The sequence below is a fragment of the Bubalus kerabau genome, chromosome 16 (assembly GCF_029407905.1).
Source record: "Bubalus kerabau isolate K-KA32 ecotype Philippines breed swamp buffalo chromosome 16, PCC_UOA_SB_1v2, whole genome shotgun sequence".
Classification (NCBI taxonomy): domain Eukaryota; kingdom Metazoa; phylum Chordata; class Mammalia; order Artiodactyla; family Bovidae; genus Bubalus; species Bubalus kerabau.
The window spans coordinates 6859826-6883919 of NC_073639.1; the positions used below are offsets into that span (position 1 = coordinate 6859826).

At 38.2% G+C, this 24094-nt stretch overlaps 1 protein-coding gene across 1 annotated transcript in view; it reads left to right on the plus strand.

The window, feature by feature from the left end:
* Positions 1-2832: 2832 nt before the first annotated feature.
* PLRG1 (pleiotropic regulator 1) overlaps positions 2833-24094 on the plus strand; it is a 162232-nt gene continuing 140970 nt past the window's right edge. The window contains exon 1 of the mRNA XM_055550931.1: positions 2833-2842. The gene's annotated coding sequence lies outside the window, so the exon portion shown is untranslated. The remainder of the gene's footprint in view (positions 2843-24094) is intronic.

Below are 24094 nucleotides of genomic sequence, written 5' to 3' on the forward strand. Positions count from 1 at the left end.
TGACACAGAAGCTGTTGTCTCCCTTCCACAGTTAAGAGGGCTCCTTATCCAGCACTATGGATCCCATTCCCACCTTCTCAGAGGCCCCTCGGTTGACTGCACCCCATCCCCTTCAGTATCTTCAACCTTTTTCTCTCTCTCTATTTTACATCATCAGTGTTTCACACACTCGTTTCCCCTGTACTAAACAAAACATTCATGTATAAAACAAACTGTCCCTCAACCTGCCATCTTCCTGAGCTGCTTCTGCCTTATCTCTGTCCCTCCTTTCACCATCATTCTTCTTAAAAGAGCTGTCTACATCCACAGTCTCCAATTCCTTATTTCCTATTACTCAACTCACTGTATCTGGATTGTGCCCTGGCCGCTACTGAAAGTGCTTTTGCCAAGGTCACCAGCTACATCTTACTGCAAAATCCTATGGGAATTGTCTTATTTTTAACTTAGTTGACCTCTTTGTTGCATTTGACACCATGACCATACTATCCTTTTTGAAATATTTTCTCCCTTAGATTTTAAAAAGTATTATGTCCTAGTTTTCCTTCCTTCCTCTGGCAGATCCTTCTGAGCCTCTTTTGAAGGATCCTGTTTTTGCCTGTTGGTATGAAATTAGTATCTATATATTGCTGTATCTCCAATCTGCATCTCTTCAGGAGCTCAAGCCCTCCTCTTGCCCATGTTTTCTCTCTCCACATATGGTACCATCCACCCAGTGCTCTAAGCCAGATTCTGAAAGGATCCATGATGTCCTCTCTCCCCCTTGTTCCTCAAATCCAGTTAATAGTAATCCCTGTGAATTCAGCATCCTAAAGCTCTGTGACCAGCCCCCTCCTTCAGTCCTGCTAATCTTCTCCCAGGTTAACCTCTTCCGGCATCAGCTTCCTAAACCTCTGCCTCAGGCGACCTCATCTCTAGGCTGTTGTTCTGGCAGTCTTGCCACCCTCTCTTTTACTTCTAAGCTTGTGTGCATGTCCTCTGACCAGAATTTTTTTCACAAGGCTGAGTATCACTAGTACTAACCTTTCAATGCTCAGTTTAGGTTCCCACTGCTCTGGGACCTTAAGCTGGCTGGGTGTTCCTGCTATGTGTTTGCATAACATCCTATACCCTTACTATCTTATTTTTGTTTTGTTTTGCTACATAAGGACACATTTCATTTCTCCAAATACATTCCTTAGATTATAATGCCAAGATTTGAATTTTCTTGGCACTAAGACAACAATTCTCTGTATAGCACAGGCATTCATTAATGGTTGTGGATTGAATCCCTGTAATATTAAGGATCTGCATTTAATTTTTTAAAGAGTCACTTACTCTACAATGAAAAAAAGGACATAAATTTAAAGAAAGCCATTAAAATGACTTTAGTAGTCATTTAGACAATTATATTCTACTTATTGAGGAGGGCATGGAAACCCACTCCAGTGTTCTTGCCTGGAGAATCCCCAAGATAGAGGAGCCTGGCAGGCTACCATCCATGGGGTCACAAAGAATTGGACACGACTAAGCAACTAAGCACAGCACAGCATTCCACTTATTAGGATGGATATATTGTACTTTTGAAGATAAGAAGTGACCTTTTATCATCCCTGAGGTATATAAATTGGTTATTGCCTATTGCAGTCAAAATTCCAAGAAAAATAATTAAACAAATTATGTATAAACCACTAACTACATCTATATGGATTGTCCACAAGGAAAAGGGCATAAAATGCATTCAATCACTTCAGTGTTGGTGAGACCGGAACTCTCATATACTGCTGGCAGGACAGTAAGATGATATGATCACTTTGGAAAACTCCATACCTATTTGTTAAAAATTAAACATGCACCTATCATATACCCCAGCCAGTAAAAATGCATGAGAAAAAATTATGGAGTGATAGAAATGTGCTATAAATCTTGATTGTGACAATAATTATATGAGCCTACACATTTTTCAAAAGTCATCAGATTGCATACTTATATGTAGTGACATTATCTTATGTAAATTAACTCAATTAGTTTTCTTGATTTTTCAAAAAAATTGCAAATATTTTGACTGGATAATTTGATGAATTAAAGAAGTGCTATCTTAAGATACGATAATGTTATTTTGTTTATAAAAATTAAAAAATAATGTCCTATAATTTATAGTTACATCCTGTTAATAACATACTGACAGAATGTTTTAATGACTAAGATTTGCTTCAGAACAATCCAGACCAGAATTATGTGGAAGCATTTAATAAACAAAACTTACCATATATTGAGAATTATTGAAGCTGGGTGACTGATATGTGGGTTACACTATACATTTATCTCGACTTTTTTGTAGCCTTTTGAGAATTGTTAGTTTAGAAAGTAAAATAAATAAAAGTGTAAACATATTTAAATGCATCCAAAAGCTTTAACATGACGTAAGTAGAAAATTTAATTAAATAAAGTCTAATTAAGTCAATCTAATTTAATCATCAGAGAAGCAGAGGCCAACAAGACCAAAATAATTTAAAAATAAGACCCTTATGTAACAGTGTTACATATAAATTCAGAAATAACAGCGTGACATTCTTGAAACGTCAGATTATTACCAGGATTTACTGTAATTAGTTTTCTTTACTTAATATGCATGTGCTTCAGATTACAAAACCAAGAAGTTGCTTTGTATGATGAACCAAAGGCTGACGCTTTGATCAGCTGAAGCTTTTAAAAAATTTTCAACAATCTAATTGTCAACACAATATAACTTAATACAAAAAATGCCATCTGAATTCCAGATAAATTTTAAGATAAGCCACCTATTTCTTGATTCTAAGGAGAAAGTGGATTTTTTTCCCAGGTTATATAAGCTATGTACATGGGGTTCCCTAGTGGCTCAGCTGTTAAAGCATCCACCTGCACTGCGGGAGACCTTGGCTAGGAAGATCCCCTGGACAAGGGAACAGTTACCCACTCCAGTATCCTGGCCTAGAGAATTCCATGAACAGAGGAGCCTGGCAGGCTACAGTCCATGAGGTCACAAAAAGTCAGACTGGACTGAGCGACTTTCACTTTCTTTCACTTCAAGTAGCTCAGCTGGTAAAGGATCCGCTTGCAATGCAGGAGACCCCGGTTCAATTCCTAGGTCGGGAAGATCCACTGGAGAAGGGATAGGTTACCCACTCCACTATTCTGGCCTGGAGAATTCCATGGACTGTATAGTCCATGGGGTCGCAAAGAGTCGGACATGACTGAGTGACTTTCATTTTCATGCACATGTATGACCAAAGGGTAATATTGTCCTCTTTATTGCTAAATACAAAATATGTTTCAGTACAATAATATAAGTTTACAAAGGAAAATTCTGTCTATATGCCAACACACTCAACATCCAAGAAAAAAAGATCAAGGCCAAAAATTCAAAGAAGTAAATGTCAGTTTTAAAACTTATCAATGATGTTTCAAGCCAAATGTGGTTTGGAGGTATGATCTGGGACAAAATGCCTGACAAAAACTGTTAAATCAATTCATCCTTTCAATTCTATGTTCATGTGCTTTAGGATTTCAGATCATTAGCTCTTCTATGACTATTTGCTTCTACCTCTAAATTGTAAGCTCTCTGAATGCAGGCGCTCAGTCCTAAGCGGTGTTTGTATCTCCCATTAAACCCCATACAACATTGGGGTTCACAAAAATAAAAGCCTGGAGCCGAATGAATAAAGCCCACATCACATACTGAGGCACCCTAGGTCTTAGAGCCATATTGTTCACAGATGGGGTGGCTGACTGCCTCACAATTCCCAGGTGGCCACACCTGTATGACACCCTTTCTCTGGTTAAAGACTCTACCATCTGGTCACACAAACCAAGAGCAGCACACAAACCAAGCCTGATTAATGAGAGTCCTTCTTCCAGATCCTAGAAATGGATTCTGAGAAGGAGCCATTGCATCCTTTTCCTCTAGAATCTGAGAGCTTTAGGCACATGAGCTTTGGCGCTGTCAGGGGCTACCTGTTTAGTTTCACAGAGAAGCTAGTTTCTACAGCCAACATCCAGAAAGCAGAGCGGGGAGACAGCACGTGGTCAGATGAGCCAGGCATCCCTGAAGTCAGCTTCACCCCTGCTCTTCCCACAGTTAGGTTCATGTAAGGACTGCATCACTAGATGCCAGAATTCCAACTAACACAGACAGAGTTTTGTATTACTGTAAGGACTTTTGGAATTTATGGAGTCCCAAATCCTCATGCTAGTTATTAGGAAGATGGATTAGAAAGGATAAGTACCTTGCCTAAAGTCTCACAATGAATTTGTAAGGAAGTAGGAAGCTTTGGAAGATTCTACAGCTGGGCTCACCCTCACTCATCCTAACTCCAACATTTTTCAGTGTTCTTGCAGCTAGGGTGCAGGCATGTGGCCAGGAGAGCTGTCTAGCCAGGACTTGGATGAGAAATGAGCAGTGAGAGGTGACAGCCGTGCAGGAGCTGGTGTCTTCTGGGCAGGCTGGTGGTGGAGCCATGTGGTGCTTCCAAGACAGTGAAGGTGGACCCGGGTGCACGCCTCCTGCCTGCCCAAGGCAGCAGGGGCTCCGTAGTACCACTCCGTGTCTGTGCTTTGATTGAGAAGCACCCAAACTTCATGCTCTCAGATTCTGGGAGCCATCTAATAGCTTTTAATAAATCTCTTTCTACTTAAACTACCTAGAGTTCTGCTAAGACTAGGAACCTTGACTTACATGGAATTTGGTACCTGGAAATGGGGTTCGGTGCCTAAAATGTACAAATGGGTCACTGGAGGAGGTGGAGCTCTGAGCAGGAAAGGCACACATCCTGGAAGCAGAAAGCTAGTAACTCTGTGACACAAAATGCTGTCAAACTATCTCCTGTTGTACCTTAGAAAACAGACGAGATGCTCTGAATGTTCCATTAGAGGAAATAATAAGAAAACTTTGCCTAAAATAAGGAGATTTAATAGGAGTACTCAGAATCCCTAAACTCCTTCCCAAATTCAGTATCACTTAGAAATTGTTTTCAACTGCATCAAAACCTAAAACAAACAAACAAAAACCAGGGACTTAAATCTGGGATTTATTTTCCCTCAAGCTTTGAAGATTAATGGACATTATAAAGGAAGAGTCAGTCTACACACTTAATATGTTGAAAATGGCAATCCCAAATCATCAGGAAACAGTGAAATGATGAGCAATTTGCAAAGAAGAGAGAGGATTAGATAACATGCTATGGCAAGAGTTCACTGAGATCACTTTGTATTTCGCTCATGGACGCTGCTTTGCAGCTTAAAATGCATTTTCATATATTCCACCTCTCTCTCCTCCTGTCTCTCTCCCCTTTTCTTCCCCCTCTCCCCTACCCTTGTCTTTCTTTGAGAACCCTATAACCCTATAGGATATCTGGGCAGGCATTATTCATTATTTATTGTTGTTCTCGAAGAAGAGAAGGAACTGGGGCTTTAAAAAGTTTTACAACTATTTTAACATTGAAAACCAAGTGTTAGAATCATTAATTAGAAGTAGAGCAGATCCAGGTTTGGTGAGGCCTGAAGCTAATATAATTTGCAGAAACTTTGTAAGGAAAATAATACAAAACTAAAAATATAAACTCTTATATGAAAGTTAATAATAAAAACCACAAATTATAAATTTACAAAGCTGAAAAATATCACCAATATCACAGAATATGGCAAAAAGAATACTTTTTTAGTAATTAACTGCTTAATATCTTCTCCAATATCTTTTCCTACATGTCTATGCTGTATAATCTGATCACCTCTTCATATGAAAATAATTTTTTACATATAAATGTCTATGTAAATAGTTTAAAAGTTTTTCATTCTTCAGTGAAGCAGATTTAAATGTATTCTTTATTATTAATAGTTCTGAAAAAAATATTCAGCTTCACAACTCTTTTATGTCCTTAAGTTTGGGAAAGAAGTTTCTTTCATGCCCTTGCTATAGGAGGTCAGAACATTTCCATTCTCTTGTGGAAGTTATCTTACATGCTTTATGACAACACTCAGCCAGCTTGTAACTGATGGTTTATTTTGTGTGATATTATGAGTTTTATGCTATTTTATTTATGTCAGTGCTGCTGCTAGGTGTGCTTGGTCATATCCAACTCTTTGAGACTCCATGTACCCTGCCAGGCTCCTCCGTCCATGGAATCTTCCAGGCAAGAATACTGGAGTGGATTGCCATTTCCTACTCCAGTGGGTCTTCCCAATCCAGGCATTGAATACGCATCCCTTATGTTTCCTGTATTGGCAGGTGGATTCTTTACCACTAGCGCCACTGATGTTAGTATTTGTTGTCAAATCAACAAGTTAAATTGTAAGAAAGTTGTAAGAAACTTTCTTAGAATTTACAGTTTGGTGGAAGTGGAAAGAGATTATAAGAGTCCTGCAGATAAAACACCGTACTCTTAGAAAATTTACAAAACATCTGCCTCTTTGAGCACAACAGTAGGAAGGGGCCCATGCATCAGGGATCCTGGAGTTTAAGCTTCATTGGCTTTATGGTGAATATGCCTCTCTGCTTTTTCCATAATGTGTTTCTTATTTTAATTTAATTTGATTCTTTTTGCGACTATATTGGGATATAATTGACATACAACATTGTATAAGTTTAAGGTGTACAATGTGATGATTTTATATAAGTATGTCTTGCAAAATGTTTACCACAATAAGGTGAGTTAACAAATCCTTTGCCTCACATAATTACCAAATTCTTGTTATGCTGACAGCATTAAAGCTCGACTCTCGTAGCAACTTCCCAGTTTACAGCACAGCAGCGCCAGCTCTAGTCACCCTGCTGTACATTAGATCCCCAGAACTTATTCAACTCGGCACTGAATCACGTACCTTTTGACTACCACCTCCCTATGTCCCCCTAGGCCCTGGCAACCACCGTTTGACTCTCTGTTTCCAGGAGCTCAATGTTTTTGATTCCATATATAAGTGAGATCATACACTATCTATCTTTCTGTCTCTGACCTATTTGACTCAGGCTAATGACTTCAAGGTGCATCCACATTCACATGTGTGTATATCACATTTTCTTTATCCATTCTAATATTGATGAACAAGTTAGTTGCTTCCGTGTCTTGCCTACAGTACATAATTGTGTGAGGAACATGAAGGTGCATGAGTTAGTCTTTTCATTTCTTTTGGGTAAATACCCAGAAATAGAATTGCTAAATCATATGGCAATTCCATTTATAATTTTTTAAGGACTCCACATACTGTTTACTATTTTGGCTACACCAGTTTACATTGGTGTAAAAGGGCTCCCTTTTCTCTAAATCCTCACAAGCACCTGTTAGCACTTGTCTTTTTGATAATAGCCATTATAACAGGTAATAGCCATTATAACAGGTAATGACTCACCGTGGCTCTGGCTTACGTTTTGCTGATGATCAGTGGTCCTGAGCACCTTTCCATGTACTAGTACCACACTTATATGTCTTCTTTGGGAAAATCTCTCTTCAAATCTTCTGCCCATTTTTAACTGGGTTGTTTGGTTTTCTGCTATTGTACAAATTCCTTATATATTTAAAAAATTAACTCCTTGTTAGATATGTGCAAATATTTCCACCCCTTCTGTAGGTTGCCTTCTCATTTTGTGGATTGTTTCTTTTTCTGTGCAGAGGCTTTTTAGTTTAATGTAGTCCCACTTCCTGATTTTTGCTTTGCTTTAATTTTTAAAATGTAAGTCTTGCTGTGCCAAAATTCAACTCTCTGCTCCACTTTAATCATTGGTAGAAGAAGAGGAAAGAAGTGGCAATAGAATAGAACATTTCCTGTGATATTATTGTCACTGGAACATTTTACTTCTCTTCTTGGGAACCAAAGGAGGACACCTGCCCTCTCTCATCTGACCTACTTTATCTCTCTAAGCCTCTGTTTCTCCATATGTAAAATGGGGGTACTCAAGGCCTTTCAAAACTTATGTCCGAATGAATGAATGAGTTCACTGGATTAGAACTCTGAAGGCTCGCAAGAGACCTGGCCCTGTGACTGGAGCAGGACCATTTCAGGTATGAGGAGAGAGCCAGAGAGCCGTGGGGAAGGGACTTGTGTGCTGGGGGTGGTATGGCACGTGGCACCATGAGACCTATCACAGGGCACCAGGACAGAAGAGACTGTTCTGGAGAAGTAGATGGGAGTGTGGAAGGACTGTAAACCAGGATCAGTGTGGTGGCATGGGCACAGCAAACCTAAAATGAATTTTACCATGTTGCTTTATCTGGGACTACACTTAAGTCCATCATCTGGAATACACATAATGGGAAAATACCGGCAGCACACTTAATGTCAGGAGGTTTCTAAAATTTTGATAAGTATTATGAGAAGAAGTATATATCAGATGAATGTTTAAAAGATATTAAAATGCTTAAAGGCAAAAAGGATGGAAGTACAGTACAGTCCTTGTAACTTAGCACACATTGCCGAGTTCAGGAGGGCTAAGTAATGAATGTTATAATTGAGCTGGTGATAAGAAAGCAAGGGATTCTTGGACAAATTCTTAGAGTTACTGTAAAAATATGTATATTTGCCCATCCCAGTCCTGGTTGGTACAATTTCTCTTCAAAAGTTTTTCATTGCCACCTTCTATTTATGATGTCGCTATTTAGTCGCTCAGTCATGTCCAGCTCTTTTTGGGACCCCAGGGACTGCAGCCCATCAGGCTCCTCTGTCCATGGGATTCCCAGGCAAGCATACTGGAGTGAGTTGCCTTGGAGTGAGTTGCCATTTTCTTCTCCAGGGGATCTTCCTGACCCAGGGATCGAACCCAAGTCTCCTGCTCTGCAGGCAGATTCTTTACTGCTGTGCCACTGGGGAAGCCCCGTTTGTTTATGATGTACTGAAAGCCAAAGGACTACTTCCCAGGGACCCTATTAGCAAAGAGTAGAAATTAACAAATGAATAGGTCAAAATAAGGCACAAATCTGTGGTTGCATAGCATGAAAGATTATTTTCTGGACCATATAAATATCTCTAGTCTGCATGATTACTATAAGGAGTTTATTATTATCTCTTCCCAATTATGCCATCCATGTCCACAAAAATAAACATCCTATTAAAAATAGATGATAACACTCTGAGTCCCTCATAAATTAATAATAATTAACTTTATCTTGAGAATACTACTTGACACATGGTAATGATCGCTTCAAAAATGCTAAAGTTACATTTGCAAAATTCCTTTTTTGAAAATTTTCTTTTATTTCCTTGATACTGATTACTTTCTTCATGTAAGAGGTGATTTTAAATTACATGTGTTTCTCCTAAGAATATCCACAATGTATTGATAGGTGATCTATAGTTATTGCATAGTTTATTACAGAATGAATTAATTATCCTACTTTGAAACAGAATTATAGCTTATTAGTATGCAAATAAAATGTCTTATTTTAAAATATTAAGAATTCAGCAACCATTTTCTTTGGAAGGTCACTAAAAGGGAGTGGAACTTGTTCTGAGGACTAGTTCTGCCTCTTCTTCCAAAGACCTACTTGTCTTTAATTAAGTCAGTCTATTTCTACATAACATAATTTTCCTTTTTAGCGAAATGCAGATCATATCAGCTTCCTAATCACTGCACAGAGCTATTATGATGACATCAGATATGGTGGCATCAGATGTACAAATATGAGATATAATTATTTTAATAAGACCGGTAATTAAACTTCTACTTTTCCCTTTTAGGTTTACTGTCAATCCCTCTGTCTAAAACCATCTTAATGAATCTATTTTGACAATTTAATTATGTGACTAAAATGATGTTCATGGGTACATCAAGAAAAATAGACATAGATACTGCTTTCTAGCCTCTTTTAATAGAGAGACTTCCAAACAACAAATTAAAAGTTGTCTTTCACAATAACCTTTCCTTTTAAGTTCTGCACTCACTAGCTCTAGTTCAGTGGGTTAAATATGATAATTAAGCCACCTGGAAACTAATAGAGCACATATTTCTATGAACAGTGAAACATTTACACTTTGACATCTGGTTCCTGTCTCTGGGCTTCCCAGGTGGCTCAGATGGTAAAAGTGTCTGCCTGCAATGCGGGAGACCTGGACTCGATCCCTGGGTCGGGAAGATTCCCCTGGAGAAGGAAATGGCAACCCACTCCACTATCCTTGCCTGGACAATTCCATGGACAGAGGAGCCTGGTAGGCTACGGTCCAAGGGGTCGCAAAGAGTCAGACACGACTGAGCAAGTTCACTTTCTTGGACTTTCTTTCCTGTTTCTGGATTTTCTTTCCTGTTTCTGGATTTTATCAAGCATCTAAAATTTCCTATATAATTCTAAATGGCCCCTAGTTTATATCCTGGCCTTACGACACACTAGTCATACAAAATGAAACACAAAGAATTTTGCTATTTTGTGAGTTTTATAAAATGAAATGAGTAACAAACTGCAAAAATTATGAAACCAAGAATTCTTTTTCTAAAAGTGTTAGTCAAATAAAACATTTAGTCAATATCCTGTGGAACTTACCTACTATTTAATATAGAAGAGAAAATTTCTAAAATTTCTAAACAGAAAAGAATCTTACTAAAGTTTTGAACAGATATTTGAGCTATTTAATATATCTGGACTATGAATAACAGTATTATTTTTCTCTTCTAAAATTTAACAAATTATCTTGTAATATTATTCAAGCCTTAATAATTCAGTCATAAAGGTCTTAGGCCACATTAAAATGAAACTCTTGCTCCTAATGGTTCAAAGTACAGATGCTAGAACTAGATGGTCCGATCAGATCAGATCAGTCGCTCAGTCGTGTCCAACTCTTTGCGACCCCATGAATCACAGCACGCCAGGCCTCCCTGTCCATCACCAACTCCCAGAGTTCACGGAGACTCACGTCCATCGAGTCAGTGATGCCATCCAGCCATCTCATCCTCTGTCATCCCCTTCTCCAGACGGTAGTGGGTGCAAAATCTGGTGCTGTCCCTCAGAGCTGTTAGACCACAAACTACTCTCTGTGTCCGAGTTTCCTTGTTTATAAAACAGATATGCTAACAGACCTACCGGGAAAGACGGTGAGAGCGAAAGGACAACACAGTAACGCACTCAGAACAGCAGCTGACACTCGTCAGCCCCGCAGTTACTGCCCGTTGTTCTCTGTCACTGTTATTTCTCTGACACTTTCCCACCTTTGACTGATACTTAAGTGAAAGCAATCACGATAAGCCAGGATATCTACAAATGCTCTGGCACAAATAAGATGGTCACATCATGATAAATATGCCTATTAGGATTTTAAAGTCCTAAAAAGGGTTAAAGATGTGAACAGAAAGCTTATATAGGATGTATCTATAATAATGCTGCTGGAATAAATGTATAAATACAGAAAAAACTACCTACACAAGGTCAAATTAATTGTCCATAATTTAATGACACATTTTCATACTTCATTTAATTTAGTGATTCATATTTTTAAAAATAACCTCAATATATCTTGGACTAAATTAATGAAATTGATTTCTAATGGGTGACATTGTACAGGAGTCAGGGATCAAGACCATCCCCATGGAAAAGAAATGCAAAAAAGCAAAATGGCTGTCTGGGGAGGCCTTACAAATAGCTGTAAAAAGACAAGAAGTGAAAAACAAAGGAGAAAAGGAAAGATATAAGCATCTGAATGCAGAGTTCCAAAGAGTAGCAAGGAGAGATAAGAAAGCCTTCCTCAGCAATCAATGCAAAGAAATAGAGGAAAACAACAGAATATTGTTGGGGAATAGACTAGAGATCTCTTCAAGAAAATTAGAGATATCAAGGGAATATTTCATGCAAAGATGAGCTCGATAAAGGACAGAAATGGTATGGACCTAACAGAAGCAGAAGATATTAAGAAGAGGTGGCAAGAATACACAGAAGAACTGTACAAAAAAGATCTTCACAACCCAGATAATCACGATGGTGTGATCACTGACCTAGAGCCAGACATCCTGGAATGTGAAATCAAGTGGGCCTTAGAAAGCATCACTATGAACAAAGCTAGTGGAGGTGATGCAATTCCAGTTGAGCTATTTCAAATCCTGAAAGATGATGCTGTGAAAGTGCTGCACTCAATATGCCAGCAAATTTGGAAAACTCAGCAGTGGCCACAGGACTGGAAAAGGTCAGTTTTCATTCCAATCCCAAAGAAAGGCAATGCCAAAGAATGCTCAAACTACCACACAACTGCACTCATCTCACACGCTAGTAAAGTAATGCTCAAAATTCTCCAAGCCAGGCTTTAGCAGTACGTGAACCGTGAACTTCCAGATGTTCAAGCTGGTTTTAGAAAAGGCAGAGGAACCAGAGACCAAATTGCCAACATCCGCTGGATCATGGAAAAAGCAAGAGAGTTCCAGAAAAACATCTATTTCTGCTTTATTGACTATGCCAAAGCCTTTGACTGTGTGGATCACAATAAACTGTGGAACAGTCTGAAAGAGATGGGAATACCAGACCACCTGACCTGCCTCTTGAGAAATTTGTATGCAGGTCAGGAAGCAACAGTTAGAACTGGACATGGAACAAGATCATGGCATCTGGTCCCATCACTTCATAGGAAATAGATGGAGAAACAGTATCAGAAAATTGCTAGAATTAATCACTGAATTGAGCAAAGTTGCAGGATACACAATCAGTACACAGAAATCACTTGCATTTCTACATACTAACAATGAAAAATCAGAAAGGGAAATTAAGGAATCAATTGCACTCAGCACTGAAGCAAAAAGAATAAAATATCTAGGAATAAACTCACCTAAGGCTATGGTTTTGCCAGTGGTCATGTATGGATGTGAGAGTTGGACTATGAAGAAGGCTGAGCGCCGAAGAATTGATGCTTTTGAACTGTGGTGTTGGAGAAGACTCTTGAGAGTCCCTTGGACTGCAAGGAGATACAACCAGTCCATTCTGAAGGAGATCAGCCCTGGGATTTCTTTGGAAGGAATGATGCTAAAGCTGAAACTCCAGTACTTTGGCCACCTCATGTGAAGAGTTGACTCATTGGAAAAGACTGATGCTGGGAGGGATTGGGAGCAGGAGGAGAAGGAGACAACAGAGGATTGAGATGGCTGGATGGCATCACTGACTCGATGGACCTGAGTCTGAGTGTACTCTGGGAGTTGGTGATGGACAGGGAGGCCTGATGTGCTGCGATTCATGGGGTCGCAAAGAGTCGGACACCACTGAGTGACTGAACTGAACTGAACTGATAATAGATATTGACATGCTTTATATGCTGAATTTTTTAATAAAAACAAACACTTAATTCTAAATTACTGATCCCTTTTTAGTCAATAGTGAGAAATTTTCCAGCAAGAATAGAAAAAATAATACTTCTAAAGAGCAAACAACATATAGTAAGAACAAAGTAGGAGTTAAAAATTTAAATTTACAAGTCTAAAAAGTTTTGAAGAAAACAATATATGTGACACCCAAAAGCCTAAACATATCTCAAATATTAAAGTTAGAACAAGGAAGGAAGGGAATGGAATTGTGGTAAGTTTTGCCATAGGCACACAGAATATTCAAATTGGACTATAAACTTGTTTTAAAAATATAAATTAAAAAATATATACACACTGTAAAACAGAAGTAACCCCAAATTAATTACCCGTTAAAACTTAACTAGGCTAACCTTTACAATAAATACTTTCGTATACAAATTAAGTAATACAGTAAGTCCCCTACATACAAATGAGTTCTGTCCCAAGGGTGGGTTCGTAAGTCTAGTTTGTTCATAAGTCCAACAAAGCTAGCCTAGGTACCCCACTAACACAATTGGCTATATAGTACTATACTGTAATCAGTTTATAATACTTCTCACAGAAATACTACATTAAAAAATCACAAAAATAGAAAAAACATTTTTAATCTTAAGTACAGAATCTTGAAAAGTACAGTAGTTTCAGCCACATCACTCCTGCTTTTATGCATGCTTCTGGACATCCCGGGCTTAAAATAAAAATACTGCACTACCGCGCTCTATACGATGCATATGTCCTCCATGGCTCAGTCGTCCCCGACTCCCTGTGACCCCATGGACTGTAGCCCGCCAGGCTCTTCTTTCCCTGGGATTTCTCAGGCAAGAATACTGAGTGGGTTGCCATTTCCTACCTCAGGGGATCTTCGCAACCCAGGAATCAAACCTGCGTCTCTTGCGGCTCCTACATTGGCAGGCAGATTCTTTACCACTGAACCACCTGGGAAGCCCATTGTATACAGTATGGTACAGTAAAGTGCACAAAAGCACAGCCTTTTGTAGAGGTTGTATGCAGGTGACAATGTACACCAGACATGTGAACTAACTTATGTGACTGAACATGTGAATGCATGTCCACAACTTTGAAAAGTCCACAACTTCCAGGATCATATGTAGGGAACTTACTGTATATCAACCTGCTAATTTGCACTGGAATGAGAAATCTCCTGTTCTACCCACTCTATTAAAATTTTCTTTAGCTTGTACTCCAATGTTTACTCAGATCCTAAAACATAAACCTCACTATAATCCTCCAAACCAGTTTCTTCAAACTTGAGTTCTGCAGCAAAGTAAATGTGATTTAAAAATATTCCTGAATTTATACTAGATCAACTTCAACGATCCCTTAGTTTTGGTTTGTCATCCACTTTGGATATAAATAACAATTACAGTCAAAGCAGGGCAATCTAGGGTATTAAAGGCCATGAGGCCCTCCTGAATGTAGTTTTAGCTTCAAACCACAGCATCTGACATATTATAGCCTCAATATCCTTATTTTCTAAATAGTCTAAAATTGAAGATTTCCTATTTGACCCCGTAATTATATGTACAAGTACCTTTTGTATTTTTAAGAGACTAGAGTTTTGGGTTTTGCTTAAAGTTCAATTATTAATCTATTACATATGATCAAAGAATTGGACCTATAAAATTTCTATTCTCTGAAACAGATTATAGTAATCTTGAGGATGCTTGGAAATAAGGGGCATACTTATCTTATAGGGGGAAAATGCCCTATCTGTAGCTATTAATTCAACACTTATGTTCTAATACTCTATGTTCTTTTTAATCAACTTGATAAATATTAAGAGCTGTTGAAATCTTCCACTGCAGATCTAATTGTGCTGACTTAAACATATTAATTCTATGTTATTTATGCACATGACAATGCATGACTACCTTATCGTTACTGTGTAGGTACATTTTTATGCCATTTGAATCCTGCTTTAATATTAATAAGTTTGTTTAATTATTTCTGGGTCTGCTGGGTCCCCGTTGCTGTGCCGGTTTTCCTCCAGTTGTGGTGAGCAGGGGCTACTCCCTAGTTGCAGTGATCAGGTTTCTCATTGCAGTGACTTCTTCTGTGGAGTATGGGCTCCAGGGCATGCATGCTCAGTGGCTGTGGCTCCTGGGCTCCTGAGCACAGGCTCAATAGATGTGGTGCTCTGGCTCAGTTGTTCCACAGCATGTAGGATCTTCCCAGATCAGAGATTGAATTCATGTCTCCTGCAGTGGCAGGTGAATTCTGTACCACTGAGTCACCAGGGAAGCCACTGCATGCATGCTAAATCACTTCAGTCATGTCCAACTTTTTGAGACCCTACGGACCATAGCCCGCCAGGCTCCTCTGTCCACAGGGATTCCCCAGGCATGAATATTGGAGTGGGTTGCTATGCCCTCCTCATCTTCTGCATCAGGGATTGAGCCCTTGCCTCTTGTGTTTCCCACACTGGCAGGTGGGTTCTTTTCCACTAGTGCCACCTGGGAAGCCCGGGGAAGCCACTACTTTACTATTCAGATCATCTCTCCCAACTTTTTTCTTCCTCGTTCTCCTGCTCCTCCTCCATTTCTGCTTCCTTGCCCTCCTTCTTCTTGTTCCTTGCATATTCTGATATTTCTAACTCTTGCATTGTTTTACTTCAGTGTGCATCATAATACTTAGTGGGACTTTGATTTTAGTCTAAGACTTCATCTCCTTATTTGGGAAGTTTGTTATTATTTGTGTGTTTGCACAGCTATGATTTTTGCAATAACTTCTGAGATCTTGTTTTATGCTTTCTGTTTTAGTGTTTGCTTTGTTTTCTGACTTTTAGAGTAGCATTCATTCATTCAACAACACATACTGAATATTGTGTGTCACATGTTTTCATTGCCTTCATTTTATTTAAGTGCCTAAGCAGGTACTCATTGTTCAGGTTTCTCTATCCAAACATCACTTAATAAAACCTTCTTTAACACTAAATCTAAACTATGTTCCCTGGGAATTCCCTGGTGGTCGAGTGGTCAGGACTGGGCACTTTCACCTCTGTGGCCCAGGTTCAACCCCTGATAAGGGAACTAAAGTTTCCACAAGCTACAAGGTCCAGCCGAAAAAAAAATTATGTTCCCTTATTACTCATTTTCATAGCACTCTTTAGTATTTCTTCAAAATATGTTTCTTGATTTGTGAATTATTAGTTTAATGTCTACCCACATACTGAGCTCCATCCATCAGACAGCAACTTTGTCTGTCCAGGGCACAGCCAGGACCCAGAGTGCTTGCCGTGTAGTAATGGTTAGTTGAAAGAGAGGATTAATTAATTAATAATCTGTTCAGTCTTACAAATTCAAATTGTAGTCCTCTTTAAGAATACTTTGAGGGAATTCCCTGGTGGTCCAGTGCCTAAGACTTGGTGCTTTCACTACAGGGGCTGGGTTCAATCCCTGACTGGGGAACTAAAATCCTGCTGGCCACGTGGTCAAATAAACAAATAAATACAAAACATTGATTCAATATTGACTGAAGGGATGGTGCACTATTTTCATTCATTTTCATGTTTATATTTTTTGCATTTTTAAGTGTTTTCTGATCATTATTGTTGATAAAGAATAAAATGATTTGATGACTCCTTCCCTATGAAAGAAAAAATTAGTGCTAACCTGTCTATTCTTATCTCTCACCAGTGCTTATTTTTATTAAAAGGGGCTTGAATCTTTTCATCCAGAGTCTCTTGATTAACTCAATAACATGGTTTAAATATAAGACATGGAAGGGCACATTACTACTGCAGATAGGATGGAAATGTTTTGATTAAGCATCAGCAATTTTATAAAAGTTATTAGTTAAATTTGGTTACAGAAATATTATAAAAATTTTTATCTGGATTTTTTAAAAGAAAATAAAAATTTCTGGGACAAACTAAATGGTCTCCAGACACCAAACAGTTGAACTTACCAACAAAACTGTCAAAGTTTTGACAATATTACTTCTGATTCTATTGTCTATGTACAGGATGTTAACTTTCTGAACATAATCTTTAAGTTAAGAGAAAAAAAATGTATAGGTTTTCTAGTAGAATTCAGAATTATCCATGAAACTTTTCTAATACTTACTTGTTCCCAGATAACTGTGCAGGCTAAACTCTAAAACTGTTGGCACAGGACTCATTTGTATCAGAAACTGTCACTTAAAATGTGCTGGATGAATGTATGAGTACCCGAGGGGAAAATGTTAATATGTATAAAATATTATGTTATAAAATATTTTGTTATAAAATAATGTATTCAGATCAGATCAGATCAGTCGCTCAGTTGTGTCTGACTCTTTGCGACCCCACGAATTGCAGCACGCCAGGCCTCCCTGTCCATCACCAACTCCCGGAGTTCACCCAGACTCACGTCCATCGAGTCAGTGATGCCATCCAGCCATCTCATCCTCTGTCGTCCCCCTCTCCTCCTGCCCCCAATCCCTCCCAGCATCAGAGTCTTTTCCAATGAGTCAACTCTTCGCATGAGGTGGCCAAAGTACTGGAGTTTCAGCTTTAGCATCATTCCTTCCAAAGAACTCCCAGGGCTGATCTCCTTCAGAATGGACTGGTTGGATCTCCTTGCAGTCATATTTTAGATAACGTTATAAAATAATTATGATTCCTGTGAAACATTTTGATTGCTAACATGTCTTGAATTTAGTTACATGGGAGAGCTCATTTTTGTTTCATACAAACTTTTTCAAAATACTCTGAGCTGTCCTCCTTTCTTTTTCAGTGGCTTTTGGCCCTCCCATTGGGCAGACAGCAGGTGCTCTAAAACCATCATGGTAACAAGCATTTACCTGATAACATAAGGTTACAAATATAAACAATGGTATTAATCTGTACTAATAAACAATGGTATAATCTAGGGCAATAATATGCCCTAGAATGGGCCATGGAACTATTGATCAGAAACTATTTTATCTATTCTAAGTACAAAAATAAAGTTTGTTGTCACTTGCTGTTCAGTCACTAAGTTGTATCCAACTGTTTGTGACCTCATGGACTAAAACCAAGCTCCTCTGTCCTCTACTATCTCCTATGTATGTGTGTTTGTTGCTAAGTCATGTCCAACTCTTTATGACCCCATGGAACATAGCCCACCAGACTCCTCTGTCCATGGGATTTTCCAGGCAAGAATTCTGGAGTGGGTTGCCATTCCCTTCTCCAGGGAATCCCCTGACCCCAGGATCAAACCTGGGTCTATAGTTTGCTCAAATTCATGTCCATTGAGTCAGTGATGCTATCTAACCATCTCTTCCTCTGCCACCCCTTCTCCTTTTGGCTTCAATCTTTCCCAGCATCAGGGTCTTTTCCAGTTAGTCAGAGCTTCACATCAGGTGGCCAAAGTATTGGAGCTTCAGTTTCAGCATCAGCCCTTCCAATGAATATTCAGGATTGATTTCCTTTAGGATTGATTGGTTTGATCTCCGTGTAGTCGAAGGGACTCTCAAGAGTCCTCTCCAGCACCACAATTCAAAAGCATCAATTCTTTGGCTTACTCAGCTTTCTTTATGGTCCAACTTGCACATCCATACATAACTACTGGAAAAACCATAGCTTTGACTATATGGACCTTTGTTGGCAAAGTGATGTCTGTTTTTTAATACTCTGTCTAGGTTTATCATAACTTTCCTTCCAAGGAGCAAGTGTCTTTTAATTTTGTGGCTGCAGTCACTGTCCTCAGTGATTTTGGAGACCAAAAAACTAAAACTAGTTACTGCTTCCACTTTTTTCTCTTCTATTTGCTATGAAGCAATGGGACCAGATGCCATGATCTTCATTTTCTGAATGTTGAGTTTTAAGCCAGCTTTTTCACTCTCCTCTTTCACCTTCATCAAGAGGCTCTTTAGTTTCTCTTCACTTTCTGCCATTAGAGTGGTATCATCTGCATACCTGAGTTTGTTGATATTTCTTCTGGCAATCTTGATTCCTGCTCGTGATTCAACCAGTTCAAGTATTTCACATGATGTACTCTGCACATAAGTAAACAGAGTGACAACATATAGCCTTGTCTTACTCCTTTCCCGAGGACCAGTCAGCTGTTCCATGTTTGGTTCTGTTGCTTCTTGACCCACATGCAGGTTTCTCAGGAGACAGGTAAGGTAGTCTGGTACTTTCATCTCTTTAAGAATTTTCCACAGTTTGTTGTGATCCACACAGTCAAAGGCTTTAGTGTAGTCAATGAAGCAGAAGTAGATGTTTTTCTGGAACTCCCTTGATTTTTCCATGATCCAACAAATGCTGGCAATTTGATCTTACATTTTCTTAAATGAGATAGTGATTTTCATAGAGGTAAAGTGGAAGTTTTAACAGTATAAATGGCGGCATGGGGTAGAATTATGACAAAAATGTAGTTTCACTGTAGAAACTTAGATAAATAAAAATAAAAAATTATTTTAATTCAAGTTGTGGTTTTATTTTTTAATAGACATATATGGCAGAGAATAGGTCAATCATACAGAGTTTAAAGCAACTCAAAATTATTGCTTGCATTAGTACAGATATTGTGTTGTTATTCAGTCACTCAGTAGTGTCTGACTCTTTGCAACCCCATGGACTGCAGCATGCCATGCTTCCCTATTCTTGACCATTTCCCGGAGCTAGCTCAAACTCATGTCATCATGTCAGTGATGCCATCCAACCAGTTTGTCCTCTGTTGTCTACTTCTCCTCCTGCCTTCAATCTTCCCAACATCAGGGTTTTTTCCCGTGAGTCAGCTCTTCGAATCAGGTGGCCAAAGTATTGGAGCTTCAGCTCCAGCATCAGTCCTTCCAATGAATATTCAGCACTGATTTCCTTGAGGATTGACTGGTTTGATCTCCTTTTGGTCCAAGGGGCTCTCAAGAGTCTTATCCAACACCACAGTTCAAAAGCATCAGTTCTTCGGTGCTCAGCTTTCTTTATAGTCCAACTCTCACGTCCATACATGACTATTGGAAAAAGCATAGCTTTGACTATACAGACCTTTGTTGACTAAGTAATGTCTCTGTCTCTGCTTTATTTTAATATACTGTCTAGGTTTGTCATAGCTTTTCTTTCAAGGAGCAAGCATCTTTTAATTTCATGGCTGCAGTCACCATCTGCCATGATTTTGGAGCCCCAAAAAATAAAGTTTCTCACTGTTTCCATTGTTTCCCCATCTATTTGGCATGAAGTGATGGGACCAGATGTCATGATCTTAGTTTTTTGAATGTTGAGTTTCAAGCCAGCTTTTTCTCTATCCTATTTCACCCTCACCAAGAGGCTTTTTAATTCCTCTTTGCTTTCTGCCTTAAGGGTGGTGTCATCTGCATATCTGAGATTATTGATATTTCTCCCAGCAACCTTGATTCCAGCTTGTGCTTCATTTAGCCTGGCATTTCACAGGACGTACTCTCCATATAAGTTAAATGAGCATGGTGACAATATGCAGCCTAGACATAGTCCTTTCCCATTAGTTACTGGTTAAAACTATATGAAGAAACTGGCTCACCTATGGAGGGATATCTCAATTACTAAGTAATAAAAACAAACAAAAGACTAGCAATTCAAGAGTAAATTAAGACAAAGTTCATTATAAGAAATATGTTCTTTAAAAACTACTTTTGTGTCAACACTGAATTTAATAAATTACTAAAATTTTTCACTAGCCAAATAATTAAATAACTAATTACAACTACATTTGACTTTAGAAAAATGTTTTTGTGGTTTTAAATTTTCCTGCTATTTAAGCTGCCAATCAAGCTTTTTACTCTACTTGGGCTGTGACTTTGAAAATACTCTATTGGAAACAATCTAAGTGTCACAGGAGGGTACTGGTTAAATATGCCATGATATATACAGATAATGGAGTGCTATGAAGCACTCCTGAAATAAAAAGCATTTAACCATGAGGAAATACTCCTGACATTAAGTTTTTAAAAGATGCAGAAACAGTATGCAATATAATCTAAATTTGTATTTGTATTTGAATGTGATTGCCACCCTCCCCCTTTTTTATGCTAGTCTGAATTTAGTTTTCATCTCTGGCAGTCAAAAAAGTCCTAACTAGAAACTTGTAGGTTATTAAGGAAAATTAATTTTAAGAACTTTTCTGAACAGTTTGTTTTTTTAAAACTGACACCTTATTTTTAGAAATGGTATCACTTTATACCTTTCAGAGTCCTTGTTAAAGCAATAGAATAAAAGAAAAAGCACATATGCCTAAAATTATGTTTTCTGCCATAGACATATGTTGAAAAAATAACATTATTTTTAGTATCTTATAAATATACATTGTATGCATCAATACTTCAGAACCCATCCTTCTCTATGATGCTCTGTAATCATGGTACTGCCATCAGTTCAGATCAGTCGCTCAGTCGTGTCTGACTCTTTGCGACCCCATGAATCGCAGCACGCCAGGCCTCCCTGTCCATCACCAACTCCCGGAGTTCACTCAGACTCACGTCCATCGAGTCAGTGATGCCATCCAGCCATCTCATCCTTTGTCGTCCCCTTCTCCTCCTGCCCCCAATCCCTCCCAGCATCAGAGTCTTTTCCAATGAGTCAACTCTTCGCATGAGGTGGCCAAAGTACTGGAGTTTCAGCTTTAGCATCATTCCTTCCAAAGAACACCCAGGGCTGATCTCCTTCAGAATGGACTGGTTGGATCTCCTTGCAGTCCAAGGGACTCTCAAGAGTCTTCTCCAACACCACAGTTCAAAAGCATCAATTCTTCGGCGCTCAGCCTTCTTCATAGTCCAACTCTCACATCCATACATGACCACAGGAAAACCCATAGCCTTGACTAGACGGACCTTTGTTGGCAAAGTAATGTCTCTGCTTTTGAATATGCTATCTAGGTTGGTCATAACTTTCCTTCCAAGGAGTAAGCGTCTTTTAATTTCATGGCTACACACCCATAAGTTTGAGTAAATGATGATTATCTTAAATTTAAGAAACTGCCTTATTATAAAGTGTAATCATAACTTTTGCAATTTATATATACCAATTACTCTTAACCAATACCAAGAAACCAAAGATATTCTGTGGGCTTATTCTCCTACCATGTTTTTTCCCCACTTTCTACAAGAAAATGCTTTCATGCCTAACTAAATCCCCTATCTGTTGTATAGAGGCAAATTTATGCACCTCCTCCCTGAACTCTAAACAGGCAACAAAATAACACCTGTGAAAAGATCTTATAAGAGGAAGAAGGAAGAGACTCCTTTGCTCCTTGAACCTGCAATGCTCCACCTTCAATATCTAAACACTGGAGAGAGAAACAGCATCACTTATTTTAATATAAAACCTGTTCATAATTTTTAATGAAAAATTGTTTATAAAAATGAATTAAAAATTAAAGAACACAGAATATTAGTAATTCCCTTAAAATGAGTAACACAACTTAAGTTGCTCTTCATTTTAATCACATCACTGACCAGACCACAACAGGCCTTTTCAGCTTCTGAACATATCCTTGTGAAACACAAAGTCTTTATCAGCTTTGCCAATGATACTGTCATTACTAAGTAAAGTGTCAGGAAACTTGGGCTAATTACAGCTTAATAGAGTTCACATTCTGATCTTATAAATGCAGTTGTGTGTTGTTTTATACATATCTATGCCCATTAAGTATAATCTCCCTCTGAACTAAAAATACATCTAAAATACTCTTCAGTGTGAATAAATTATGGTCTGAGAATAAAGTGGGCATTAATAAGAACTGATTCTGAGCAAGGAGATGCATATCAATGTATAAACAATATACATGCTTGCATTATTGGTAAATGTAACACATGTATACGTAGTTTTTTGCAAACAACAGAAAACTTTCAAGAGAAGCAAAACTGTTGTTGCTATTTTTATACCACTGAGAGCATTCTGAGAGTTTTTCAAGCTAATTCATTTATAAATACTGTGCAATAAATACAAAGAAATAAACTAAAATTCTCAAAAAAAGAGTACAAAAGTATTATCATTTTATCACACCTTTATCTTTAGTGTCTATTTGATCAAAGAAAGCATTTTGCTTGTGGGAGCATGAAACTGTCAACAATTCATCCTTTAAAGGTACAAGGATTTGAAAGCCTGGGAGACCTGGATTTAATTCCCAACTGAGCTTGTCACTTCTCCCGCAAGTGACTCAACCTCTGTCTCCCTTCCCTCTTGGAAAACAAGCAGGATAACTACTTCAGAAGAGAGTTATAAAGATTAAAAACCTCTAAGGAGACTATCTCTCACCATAGCAACAGTAACACAATAGCTCATGCTCAGTTCATTTTCCCCTTCCTTTCCCAAGTGATCCTTCAGAAACCATGTGCATTTTGAACTGAATTCCTAGTTGCAAACCATTCAAAGGTAAAACATAATTGATCCATATTCCAAAATCTGAAATGGATAGTTTAAAAGCCCCTAGTATCTAAGTGATTTGAAACAACCATATTTCAATAGATCAAATAAAGTTTTCTTAGAATTTGTTACACCTTATGATGCAGTTAGCTTCATCTTTAAACGAATATACAAGTACTGGTTTAAAATCAAGATGCTGGTCAAACAAAAATATAATGGAACCTCTGAATTTGAGAATATAATGTAACCAAACAGCCTGCAGTACCATGAAGCCAACAAAGTAAACACTGGAAAGAGATAGTTGGCCTTGTTGACTCTGTTAAACATGTCAAAGTACTGCATCTAAAAATATTTGAAAAATCTGCTTGTTTTCCATCTGTTGTATTTCCCAGAGAATAAAAGTTCATTGTAAGTTCAAATATGTCATATCAGGTCATTTACAAGGTAAAAGTTCACTGAGAGTTTATTAAAGACTAAAGTAAAAAAAAGAATAAATATAACTAATCGCAGCTACATTATACTGCATTGTG